Consider the following 12,501-nt stretch of genomic DNA (forward strand, 5'->3'; position numbering starts at 1 on the left):
CAGAATTTTCTCACATTGTTCTCAACCGAAGACGTCGAATAGAACTGATCGATTCCCAGGAGATTCTCCTCTTCGTTCCCTTCATTGACCGAAAGATTCTAAAGAAGGCTTACCGACGAGTCGATTCGAGAGGCAGAATCGCGAGGTGTGCTCGACAGCGCTGAGATCGCGTCCTCCGCGGAGATACTCGTAGTTGGTACTCCCTTCTGCCGACGTTTGTATCAACTACGAAGCAGATGGTCGTCGGTCCTGGGATAATCAGTACTGCCAACCAGTCTGTACTGCGTGGAGTTGATGCCTGGTTCGTGTCCTGCGGATGTTTCGCGGCCGTAATCAAAATATTCGCGTTTATACCCACGGCGAAGTCGCTTCGGGTCACCGAGGAACCCGAGGTTGGAGTGCAGAATTCGGTTAGTTTGTGCGATCGTGAGGAACCGTGAATACGAGTCGCGATTTGCCGAACGACGTGAACCACGGCAGAGGGAAAGAAACAAGAGACGAGTCAACGGAAGAGAGAGAAAGAGAAAGACAACGCGTGGTATCGGGGCTTGGTGAATACAGCAACGAAGACAGCGGCCCGGCGGCGTCGATGAACGAAAACAATCGCCGTTCCAGCCCCGCTAGATTTTCCCCGCTTATCCGAGGATTCGATCGCTGTTTAATTCGTATGCGCTGCTTTGGTTGGCAGCGTTGCCGCGAGTGTTGCAGTAGAGCTGCCATTTTCCGAGCGGCGACAGCTCGCTCCGTCCTTTCGTTTGGTTTCGCTCCGTTTCGTTTCGCTTCGCTTCCCTCGGGCCGCCGCTCGCCCGTGTAGCAAAACTAAACAGGCAAAACCAGCCAACGACGGAGAGGCAAGAGGCGTCGCTCCTTGGATCCCTGGGGATTACGCGAGGACCAGGACCGGGAACGAGTCCCCGATTTGAGCAACACGGGTCGGCCGCTCCGCGACCGCTCTGTCGAAACTGGAACCCGGACCAAGGTTAGATTGTTTGAATTTATCTCTCGCACACCAGCCACAGTCACGCACACACGTGCAGCCGATGCACGCTGGTTATTTACGGCATCGCGTTTAGTTGTCGCGTGGGACCGAGCGACGAATCTCGTCGCCTCGTCTGTCAATCAACCGCGAGAAAAGAAGCCTCGCTGCGTCGCTGAGCGCGGAGATCGTTTTCACTGTATCGGAGACCTCGATCGTTCGCGGAATGGAGAAGCTTTGCACAGCTGATTATACATCGGATGATAATATTATTGAAACTAGCGCGTCCCGCGTTGGGTTTGTTTACCTGGTACGTACGTGCCTATTGCCTAGGTATCAACGGTAATCTTCGTTAATCCCGTAACTTGTTTTGGGAGTCGCTCCGAAACAAAATGCCACCTTGATTCTGTACGAATTATGTGACAATGACGTTCAATCTCTCACGCCGGTCGCATCGCCAGTCATTGTCGCATACGAGCTCGCATTTTGATTCGGAGAAAAAACGAGTTAGCCGTTAGCCCAAGTTCTATACTGCACGGTAATGTTGTTTAATAGGTTCCCAGTGTTACACTATTTTTTTTTTTTTTTTCTTAATGAAAACTAGAACGACTTTTCTTTCTCAATAAATTTCCCAAGCGATCGTAGACACAAAAACTTTCCGTAGAAAGAAGGTTTGTTTTGGTTTTGATTCAGAGGGAAAAAAAAACACAGCAAGCCACTGGGAACCACTAATAAACATTGCTTACAGTACATCCATACAAACACGCGGCAACAACGTCGACTCGAGTTTCGTTCCCCTTCGGATTCGTATTGCAACAAGCGAATACTCTTACTAATCATTATTTTCATCGGATTTCCAACTCCACGTCGATTGTTTTCCCAACTTACGCCACGAGGTTGTTTTTACATTACGAGACCCCTCGATTCGGTGTAAATATAAACCATAAAGTAATGCACCGATTTTGCATAATTTCACCATCATCGTGCGCCTCGCGTATTAATCTCCTTACCTCGTATTTCTGCGTGTCTCCGCTGCTGCCGTTGCTCGTCGTGTTGACGATGTTGAAACCGCGCAGCGTTACGAATGCTCGACGCCTGTGTGCGTGCATCATTGTTGTCTACATCTCTACGTCTCGCTGTACAGCCCACGTGACAGTAACTGGCATGACAGATCGCGAGACATTCCGCCCCCGAACCGTCAAGTGCAAGTTCAAATATTTTTAGCGGTTCTTTCGCTCTTTCTCTCTGTCTCCCTCCCTCAAAACTCGCGATACGTTCCCTTCTGCGCGACTGCCAGTAGAATAATACGGCCAAATTTCCTACGTCTGCCTTCCGCAGGGTGGCACTGGTCGCGAGTAAATAAACAAACATGGAATGGTAACGAGGCGAACATTTAGAAACGTGTCATTGTAGCTTCCAATAATTAGCCTTTAATTGCCTGTTACGTATCCCAGACAGTGGCTGCTTCGATTGATGTTTGAATTTGCACCGTCGTCCGTTAAATCTTTCAACCGCGTCATGAATTATTTCCTAAATTCACCGCAAACTCGCGTCGGGTAGTTGAATTATAAAAGTAGGTATGTATGAATATTTTATTTACGAATGGTAAAAAATAACGGTCAAACGTTGAGCGAAACTTGTCTGTCTAGTCACGAGAGAAGCGCGATTTATGCAGGAAATCTATTATACAACATAACTTTGTATAATATTTTGAGACGACATTTGTGGGGGAAGACTCGATGATTCCGCTTAAATTGCGCCAAACCAACTTCGAAAAATTCCTATGAATATCTTGTTTGTAATCAAAGGCTTGAACACACGTCTTAAATATTTATTTACCACATTTGACTGGATATCGTTCGCATTGATTGGCTGAATTTTTTCCGTTGGCATGGCAGCAGTAGCGGCAGCGGCGTCTTCGAGTTAATAAGGTCTTCCGACTAACAGGAACTCGTTTTTTGCAATCCTGTACCACTTTGTCTAGATGTCTAGACGTCGGAGTAGGCGTGACTTCGTCACTACTCGACTCGTTCAAACTTGACGCCAGTGAATAATCGAGCTCTCGCATCAAAAATTGCTGACCGTTTTTACTTCTCACCAATAAATTAACTGTTTCGCATTTTTATGGCTAGGGATAAATTTCATTAACATTTTCAATAACCCTCCTTGTCTCGTATAATGCTTCCGCAAATGTACAAAATTTGTCCTCGACCGATTCCTCAATATATATCTTTTTTTTTTATATCCAAACTTGTATAATTAATTATTCACTCTGATCCTCAACATAACAAGAATAATTTCGCCATCCGTTTGGTTCATTCGAATTTATTTATGCAATTGAAAAAACGCATCATACGAAAACTGTATACATATATAATATCATACTTGAAAACTGCTTCATCCGGTGACTCGAAGTAGGTATCATCAAAATGACGGTTCATTTTTGTAGCAAACCTACAGCCAGCCAGCAAGCGGCAGCTACTCGATCAGCTGCGAACTATAATTAAACGGAGCACGGTATAATTGGCTCCTCAATGCCAATAAACATATCCTGCTACCTTATAAGATATATAACATTGCAGGAAATCAAGAGACCAACAAACAGCGATGAATTTACGAGAAATGGTAGAAAAGGTAGCTAAGTATAAAAGTGACGTAAAATTGGATGCAGCTCCGTGAAAACTTGCAAGATTTTACATGGCATCAAATACCGTCAAGTTTCTTGATACACGCGAAGTCTACGAAGGCACGTGAAATGTAAGGAAGATTTTTCGAAGAGAGGATAAAGTTCTCGACATCTCTTTATGTGCAATGATTAATTCAGCGCTACTTGGTAAATGAAATCCAGTACACGCGTATTCGTTTAAAAATCAATCACGACTGTACGCGTCGTCTGTGTGTAGATATAGCCTAAGTGCAGATACGAAATGACGTGTCCTCGGTTGAGTACAAAATCACGCGTATGCACACAAATGCAGCACTGCAAGTACAGCAGCGATGCAGTTGCGGAACGGGTCGTTGACTCAAGTCCCTTAAGCAGCATAGCGGACGAACGGTCCGATAAAAATTGTTGACCATCCGAACGAACGTATAACGACAGCTATTATGCAGGGGGGGTAAAAGGTCAGGACAATCGCAGTCACGTGTATAAACTCGCCCGTCAATTCGCTGTGTAGTGTTGTTGTTATCGATACTGCGGTACAAATTGTGCGAACGGGCTTTCGCGAATATTGCAAGAAATATTCAGGCTTTTCTATAATACCTCCCGTAACCCTAATCGGTGGGTGAAATTCACCTCAATAGTGATATGTTGCTTCAAACATTAGTCCCAAAAATATAAAAAAAATATCTAGATATTGTTTAAGGATCGCAGAAAAAGCTTTCTTAATTTTCCTAACCAAAATTGATTGTTTAAATATTGCGAAACATCGGCAATGTTAAAGTAAGTGACAAAAATGTCGAAAAAGAAGGGCCTTATTTCGCACGAAGAATAGCGCCCAGAGGCCCATTTCCAGGACTAAGGGACTCTACGAGGAGTTTGAAAAATTTTTAGGGTGAAATTCACCCAGAGTGACCGATCAGGGTTGATAAATGTTGATTTCTCAACCGCCACTCGCTCAGATTCACGGGTAACGCAAGGCCTGCAGGTAATGCATGTGAAGCGCGAAACAGTGTCGCAGTTTATCTCGAAAATTCGTCAGCGTCTATTTTTCCCTGCAGGGCTCAGAGCTGCAAGCTCGGTAAGTAAAGCCCTGCCATCTGCTCCGTAGAAGAGCTGAGCTGCTGTTGCTGGTTCGTCGCCTCGTTTTCGGTAGTCGTTTTTTTTAAACACCATAGAGCCACGTCAAGTTTATTTTGGGTTTGGGTATGAACGTGTTACACGCCCGTCGACGTTGAGTTCGGTCGGTCGTTTATACCCGTTCCCATGCAACGTGACCCACCATGTTGCCTGTCTTGTCGAGCTGCAAAACCTGCACGAGCTTTTCCGAAAACCCGAGGCTTTTGCTCTGTATCGCCATAAAAAATTTTCGAGGCTGAATTTTTTCGCCACTGTATTTCCGCGAATTCTCCTAAAAACCAGGACAGTATATATATATATATATATATTACGTATTGAATTTCAGTTGAAATGTGAAAGAAAGTTCACCATGAACATTATCTACACACCAATTCGTGCAAATTTTACACACAAATGCGCGCGCAATTGAAAGAGTGCGGATAGCTGACCACTTCGTGAAATTAACACCCGGGTTAAGGGAATACGCGGATAGTACTACAAAAGAGAGACAAAAGAGGGACGACTCTTTTCACCTCGAGTCAAAGAACCCACGTCCTGCGTGCAAAATGGAGGAGGAGGAAACGCGACGGCAGGCCACAGGAGATTTTATTCAAATTTGTCAGGTCTTAATCCATGAGGCCATCTGGCCAGAGCTCACGCAAGTGCCGCTGGTATTAAGCGCTTTGCGATGTTTTTTTTTTTTTTTTTCGTGATCGTTTTCTCTTTTTTTTATTAATTTTTTAGCCTTTCTTTTAATTCTCCGCTCTTTGCGCCCGCATATATCACGGAAGAGAATTTTTCCCCGCTTTATTCTCCTCCGCGTCGTTGCAGAATCAACTGTTTCTTTTTTTGTATCATCTTTCTTTCAATCGATATACTCATTTTCAATTTAATTCCTCTTCTGAACAGCTGAATCGTTTTAAATTTAGATTGATTGAGATTACAATTTTCCTCCCCAAACGAGAAACTTGCTATGATCAATCTTCATATCGCAGCCAATAACTAATAATCTTATCGAAAAAGTGATGCTAGATCAAAGTTCAAACCATTAGATGTATGGTCAAGAAGTTTTTTAAACAGTAGTCTCTGTACTTGTCCTCAAATATCGTTGGTAATTAGTTTTTTCCAATTTAACAGCGAGTGTATCTTCACTTGCACCATTGATTCATGAATCAAAAATTGGCACTGCGGTTGTGCGAATTTTTTCAACGCCAGGTCGGGTTTACCGTAAATGTCTTTGCACAGCCTCCGGATCACAACACGAATAAAATACGTAGCACAATTCCTGTGCACATAATAACGTAGAAAGTGATTACTTAGCTATTCGCAAGTTTTCAATTTGTACAAATAGCCATGTAAATATAATATTACGTAGGTACTTAACATGATTTTATACGATGTGACCCGGCTGTTTCCACCTACCTAGCTAACGTCTCTTGTACAATTAGTTAATTTATTCATTCGTAAATTTTATGGGAACTCTCGGCCTGCATTAATGAATAAATTTGTACCTAAGCATAGGCATATTCACGAAGAACCTTTACTCTGCCGAGCCACTTCTACTACATCTTCGAACTCGTGGCTCGTAATTCGCGGTCTTTTCGCAGTGCGAATTCTAAATTATTGCGACAAAGTTGAATCAAGCGTCGTTCAATATTCATGAACTCTGTTTGGTCATTTCTTTCAATTGCATACATAGTTTCAAAAACCTGTCATCCTTAATTAAGAAGTAATTTAATACAGGTACTTGCCTCATCGATAGAATGTTTGACATGCGATAAAACGTTGGGTTCCAGCAGAAAATTGTCCGAGCTTCAAATCGACGAACGAGCAAATCTCTGCAGATAATTCTTCGTTTGGAATCCGTTGAAAGCAAGTAACAGTGCGATCAGCTAACGGAGCGTACACCGTGTATATGGTTCACTCCATAACCCAGTTGCCTTGACCAACATAGTATTACACAACGACTCGGGCAAATACTTCATACATGTATGCAACTTTGCACCCAGAGTGAATAAACAGTTATTGCCCAAGCAATGCGTTATACTATTTAACAACTAAACATGCTAATTGTGAAGTAGGTGCAGTAAACCCGCCGTGGCGCAAAGTGTTATAATTGATCGAAGGCTGCCTCGATGATTATTTTACGGTTTACAGCTGCGTGACGTATTTAACTGATATTTTACCATCTCCTGCAGCGGCTACAGTCTTGACATCCGCTTAATTGGACAACGTTTAACAATTTCACTTTCGTATATAATATCACACGCTCTCCATATCAAGTTCTCAAAAATGGAGCTGTCATTCTGTTACAATGAAGTTGAAATTCAACGTGTAACGCTGATAGACAAAGTGTCTTTTAAGCAGTTTCCCTTTTTGTTTTTTTTTGTTTTTTCTTTCCAAATCTTTGTACTCTTCTATTTATTTTCAGGAGCGAATTTTACGGACCTCGTCGAAATACAAATCGTAACAATTATTACCGATGTAAGTTCATAGCGTCATTACGACACTCTATTACACCAGAGAGACACGTTAACACGATTCAAATTACCATTAATATGACACTCAGCAAATATTCAGTGAAATTATCAACTCCGTTGTTATACGCGACACAACGAAGTAAATTGACAAAATAAAATTAATGCCAGAACAGAGACGAAATTAGCAAACACTGCAGACTCTACGAATGATAAATGATGATGAATTTTGTATGATTACGAAACGATTGTATACCAAGCTAGTCTGTTCGTTATTAACCTTCATTGATTATCCAGATGGCATCGGCGTCATGTTCGTAATTAGTAGGTCATGTCGAAATCCCCGTGAAACTAAAATCAAGTTGACGTCACTAACTTTATCGTAACGATTCATGCTGAGGATATCCGTTATTTTGCAATTTTGGACTTGTTTGGCGTTCAGTGAACTGTAATAAAATAAAACATACTCATATTTTAAAATCTTTTTTCCTGCAAAGTTGTAATTACGACTCGACGAATATAGTCATTTTTTCCTCAATGTTTCGTTACGATAGCGCCATTAACTTCAACCTCGTGAACTAAAGGCAGCTTAATTTGTGTGCTTCGTGCTTTATTGTGCTGTAGTTTCAGACTGTGTTTTCTCTGTATTTCTATTTCAACGACATTTTGACTGTAATTCCGGTTATAGGCTCGGCACGTTGTACTGACTATCGATGATGATGAAAGAAACAAAGTAAATAATAAATATAATTTATGGAATAGTTCTTCACAGGTTTGAGCCCGCACGGATATCGTTTAATGTGATGTTAATTAGCAGTCGCGCCTCGCAAACTGATCTCAGGATAGGTTTTGCAATAAATTGGCACCGTGTCTTAACCTTCCACTGGTAATTTGGCAACGTTGATATAATTTTAGTGAGCGGAAATAACGGAGCTGAAGAACGAAGTTTACGGAAGCAACGGTTTCACGGTTAGCGCACTTGTTCATCCCCCTGCGTAATAGCAGCGAATCCTATGGGCTCTTAATGCCTTCCTTAATAGTCCCTGAGCAGGAATATCATGGTATCTTATACCAAGTTACGAATAATCTTCCAACCCGTTGGAGAGTATCAGTTTCATATAGTTTCGGGTGATATTAGGGTTTGCATTTTCAAGCGAGAATCTCACGGCATAACGGTACAACGGATAATGTTAAAGAAAAATTAAAAATCGATTTTTTCCAGGGATTTTCAGAAAGCTCTTTGTCGTCGAGCTTTGGTTCAACTCAACTTACGACTAGTTGATATTATGGACCGATAACAATGTGAGGTCGTCCTATGTAGTTTATACACGCTTTGCACTTGAGTGTAATTTAGACTAGAACCGGCGTGATAGTTATACATAAATACGGTTGTGGTTTTTTTCCCGCGAATTTAAATTTTAAATCCTGCACTACATACGTTCATGAAAAATTTCCTTTGCGCGCGTAACTGAAAGATAAGCAATCACTACGCGTTATGATTGCGCGAGCGGCTGTGTTATTCTCTAAAGAAAATTGTGTTGGCTTCTGGCCATGGCTTGAATTCGGTTCTTGAACAAACAGCACTGACGTTGGAAGAAAAGTATAATTTAACAGGGATAATAACCGTAATCATACGTGTCGTATGATAAAAAAAAAAATTTCACCAATTAATTTATTTGTTTTTTGTTATCCTCATTATATTCCCGTATGACTCGTACCCACCGAAACAACCTACCTCGAACACTGACAACCTTGTGAATTTTATTTATTCGCAGCTTAGCGTGAAAGGAGAATCAAAACTTGCATTGAACCGGCATTCCAGTTCCCACAGTCAAATGTTCGCAGCAAGTTTTTGGTGTCGATTTCCGCATCGAGGAAGCCAATTTTGCCGCGAAACATTAAATACGTTCAATTAATCAAGCGCGTACGTGTTCTGTTCCCGGAGTTTCAAAGTTGATTGAACTCTGGTTCGATCAAGGATACGGCATTGAGTCAATGCTGAAGTATAATGACTTTGGTTATTAATTGTAAATCCTAAATGTCAAGTATATATATAATAAGTTTTACGATCCATGGCACAACACAACACACGCTCGCCGCCTATGAGCAAACGTGTCTACCCACTTGCCGACATTGATCCAACAGCGATTCTAAATAAGAATCTAAGCAAAGATGCAAATGACGTGAATCAATCGCCTAACAACGCAACGCCGAATCTAATCGATTTTCAACCAACTCTCGCGACTTGCCCATCAATCTATACCATACCAAGCTTCTTTCGGTATTTTGCCATCTATTTATAACAATGTGTCGCTATCCTAGAGCTCTGCTCCCCTGCACCACACAGACATGATCGACCCTTGTGCTTGCACTTCCTTTACTCACGTTTCTACGTGTCGTAGCTTGTTCGGTCAGGCCAAGTCCAACATTGACGAACGAGGAACGTGGGTCAAATCCAATACGAGAATGGAGTCAGCCGACCAGCGTTCTTTCTCCAAATCAGCTGATCGAACAGGGTGCTTCCACGAAATGATCGAAACCCTCTTCTCAGTAGGTACCTATTCTCTTATTCTTACAACGCTACGGGGTCGTAGTAAGCCGAATAAAGAACGCGCCATTTTGGCACATTCTTGTCGGGTAAGTAATCATACGAAAACAGAAATGAAAAGAAAAATGCGATCCGTTGGGGACCATCGGCACCTGTATGGACCATTGCTACGTCGCCAAATTTCCACCAGGTAGCTGGCAGGTGATTCGAGTTTTGCTGCCGAGTGAGTCAGAGATCGTCTGTGGTCATTTCGAATCTTCCGAACTGCTTCTAAAAAATGAGCCGAACTCGTGAATAAGCCGGAAACATCTGCCATAACTTTTTCTTCGTATAACGAAGATTGGAACTGCTGGTGCAACGGCGAAGATTTCAGTCAAACTGGTTTAATTAATCTCATCAGCTAGACTTGTGCTGTAAAATACTCGAGTATCGCACTTCCAGCTGCCATTACGCGACACAGTTTTTACTCCATCATCCAACCCGAGTCGCAATGAGTAATAGAAAGATTGGCGGTGAAGTATGGTTCCTACATTCAGGGGATTCACAAGGGTTGAAATGAACTCCGTAGAGTTGTCTGCACTATGTTATTTCTTTTCTCTTTTGGAAGCGGAGCTTTGCGGCAAAAATGCAATGATATGAAATCTCCGACATGTGTACGAGTTATTGTAGCATTAAGTATTGTAAGAAGCTACTCAAGTGATTACTTTCGCGTCAAAGTAGACAGCAATGTTCACTGTACATAATCCAATATTCGCGAAAGTAGCCAAGTAGTGAACAACATTTACTTTCCTTTCCGATACTTTTATCAGCGTCGTATATCACGCGTTATGGCAGTATTGATTCCCCACGTAACACAGTTTTACACTATCCGGATTGTACGGCAGGCATACGAGAGGTTGAAACAACCATTCCTCGGCAGTATTTAGTAACGAATACTGTGACAAAAGTATTGCAAATAGCCACACCCTTTTTCCGAAACGATTGGTAATTATAATTTACAAATACTTTTAAACGTCACTATGTGTGCCACTGCTGCTTTGCTGACGTTGAGAGCTACTAGCGCTCACATGTCGCAAATTTGCTGATTAGTTTGTTTCGGTTACAACGTAGGCATCTATAATCGTCAACAACTATTTTGCTGTCGTCAACGAAACGATCTCTCTTCGTGGTGTACTTACTATTTAAATTTTGTCGACTCAAGCGTACGTAATGTCGGCAGTCTAGTTTTGAGCTGGCGAGCGAGCCAAGGCAAATGTTGAATAAATTTCAAATCAACGAAATGGAAATAGGGAAGGTTATATCGTCACGTATGTCCGGTGGAAATTGAGCTTATACCCGTACAGTCGACTGACGTCTTGGACTGGCGGAACACGTCGGCCTTAGTCTAGGCTAAGGCGTCGATGACACTTTATGGTTCATTTACCTTGTCCGCACTAGTAGCTTCTCTACTCCTCTGGAAGCACTCCCAGTCGCTCTATAACGCTTCCGCGTCTGTTCAAGGCGCTCGTTCTCTCTTTCTCTCTGCGTCTCCTCCTCCTCTTTCAAGCCTCTCTCTCTCTGTCTGTCTCTCTCCGCACTTTATACGGCTAAGCGCCACTATGCTACACGAGTTCGAGTAACGTATCCTGATAAAAAAGTTCAAAGTCGTTTTTCATAAACACTCTCTTCGTTTCGCATTGAAGTCATCGGCGTGTTTATATCTCTTTTTCGAAGGACGTAGCAATACTCAGATATGAGGTTTAAAAGAAGACCGTCTGCCAGATCGATCATTATATTCTATAACAATCACTTGCAGTTTGTCGAAGGATTTTTTTCAAACTTGAATAAAACTTCCTGCGTCATTCCGCACGCTCAACTGCTGCTCCTTATCCGCTTTACAAACATTTCTCAACTTTCCACATAACATTTTCCATAGGGCATGGGTCAAGACACAGGAAATTACTCATCTCTGGTGTGTTTCAATTCCGCAATTTTTTGCTCATCGTGCCGGTTTAGTCAGTCCTGTCTGCGCGTCTTGACATTTTCATACTCTTATAATTGTATTTCTTTACTTGTTATTCGACGAGTTCCATTTCACGTGCGTGAATAAAAAAAAAAAAATAACTTCGACAATCAAATGTCATACGTTAACCTACACTGATAAGACCCAATTTCTGTCGAGTTCGCGAATAAAATTACCCCTTATTCCCCGTTTTGTCCTACGCTCCGGTGCTTGAGCCGGAAGCTGAACAAGTCGAGGAAGAGTGTCATTCTTCATTACGAGATCACCTCGTTGACCCGCTTGATTAAAATATTTTCGTAGGGGGAGTTACAACGTTATTATGCACGGTCACGTTGCACCCGACGCAAATGAATTCGTTTTCAAGTCAAAAGTGAGACCGAAATACAGTTCGAGAGGCGAGGCTGAAATCTGGTGTTCTCATTTCAAATTCAAATACTTTTTTATAGTGTTATTGACCTGAACCTGCCGTTAAAACCAAACGATAACATCTTTTAATCGGTTCCGGAATTTACGAGCCAATGATCAAGGATACAAGCTGATTCCATTCCTTTCCGTGAAGTTGGCAAAAGCGTCTGGAACTAGCAGAGAGTTCCACGGGTCAAAGTGATATCACGAAGCAAGAATTTTACAGTCCAAGTACCGTATCAAACGAGAGTACGATCAAATGCAGGGCCGTATAGACTGGCCTGAGGGGCCCAGGGTCGAAGGTTTTTTTCCAGT

The 12,501-nt window shown here is 42.2% G+C and overlaps 1 protein-coding gene across 3 annotated transcripts in view; it reads left to right on the forward strand.

Moving 5' to 3' along the window:
• Positions 1–208: 208 nt before the first annotated feature.
• The window catches only part of LOC124292632, a 134,026-nt gene continuing 121,733 nt past the window's right edge, over positions 209–12,501 (forward strand). The window contains exons 1-2 of one of the 3 annotated variants that reach the window (XR_006902519.1): positions 209–979; positions 6,498–6,953. The gene's annotated coding sequence lies outside the window, so the exon portion shown is untranslated. Of the gene's footprint in view, positions 980–3,558; positions 3,601–6,497; positions 6,954–12,501 lie in introns of those variants that run through there. The other 2 variants (XR_006902521.1, XR_006902514.1) reach the window with 2 other exon arrangements.

Source organism: Neodiprion lecontei, chromosome 1, assembly GCF_021901455.1.
Source record: "Neodiprion lecontei isolate iyNeoLeco1 chromosome 1, iyNeoLeco1.1, whole genome shotgun sequence".
Classification (NCBI taxonomy): Eukaryota; Metazoa; Arthropoda; class Insecta; order Hymenoptera; family Diprionidae; genus Neodiprion; species Neodiprion lecontei.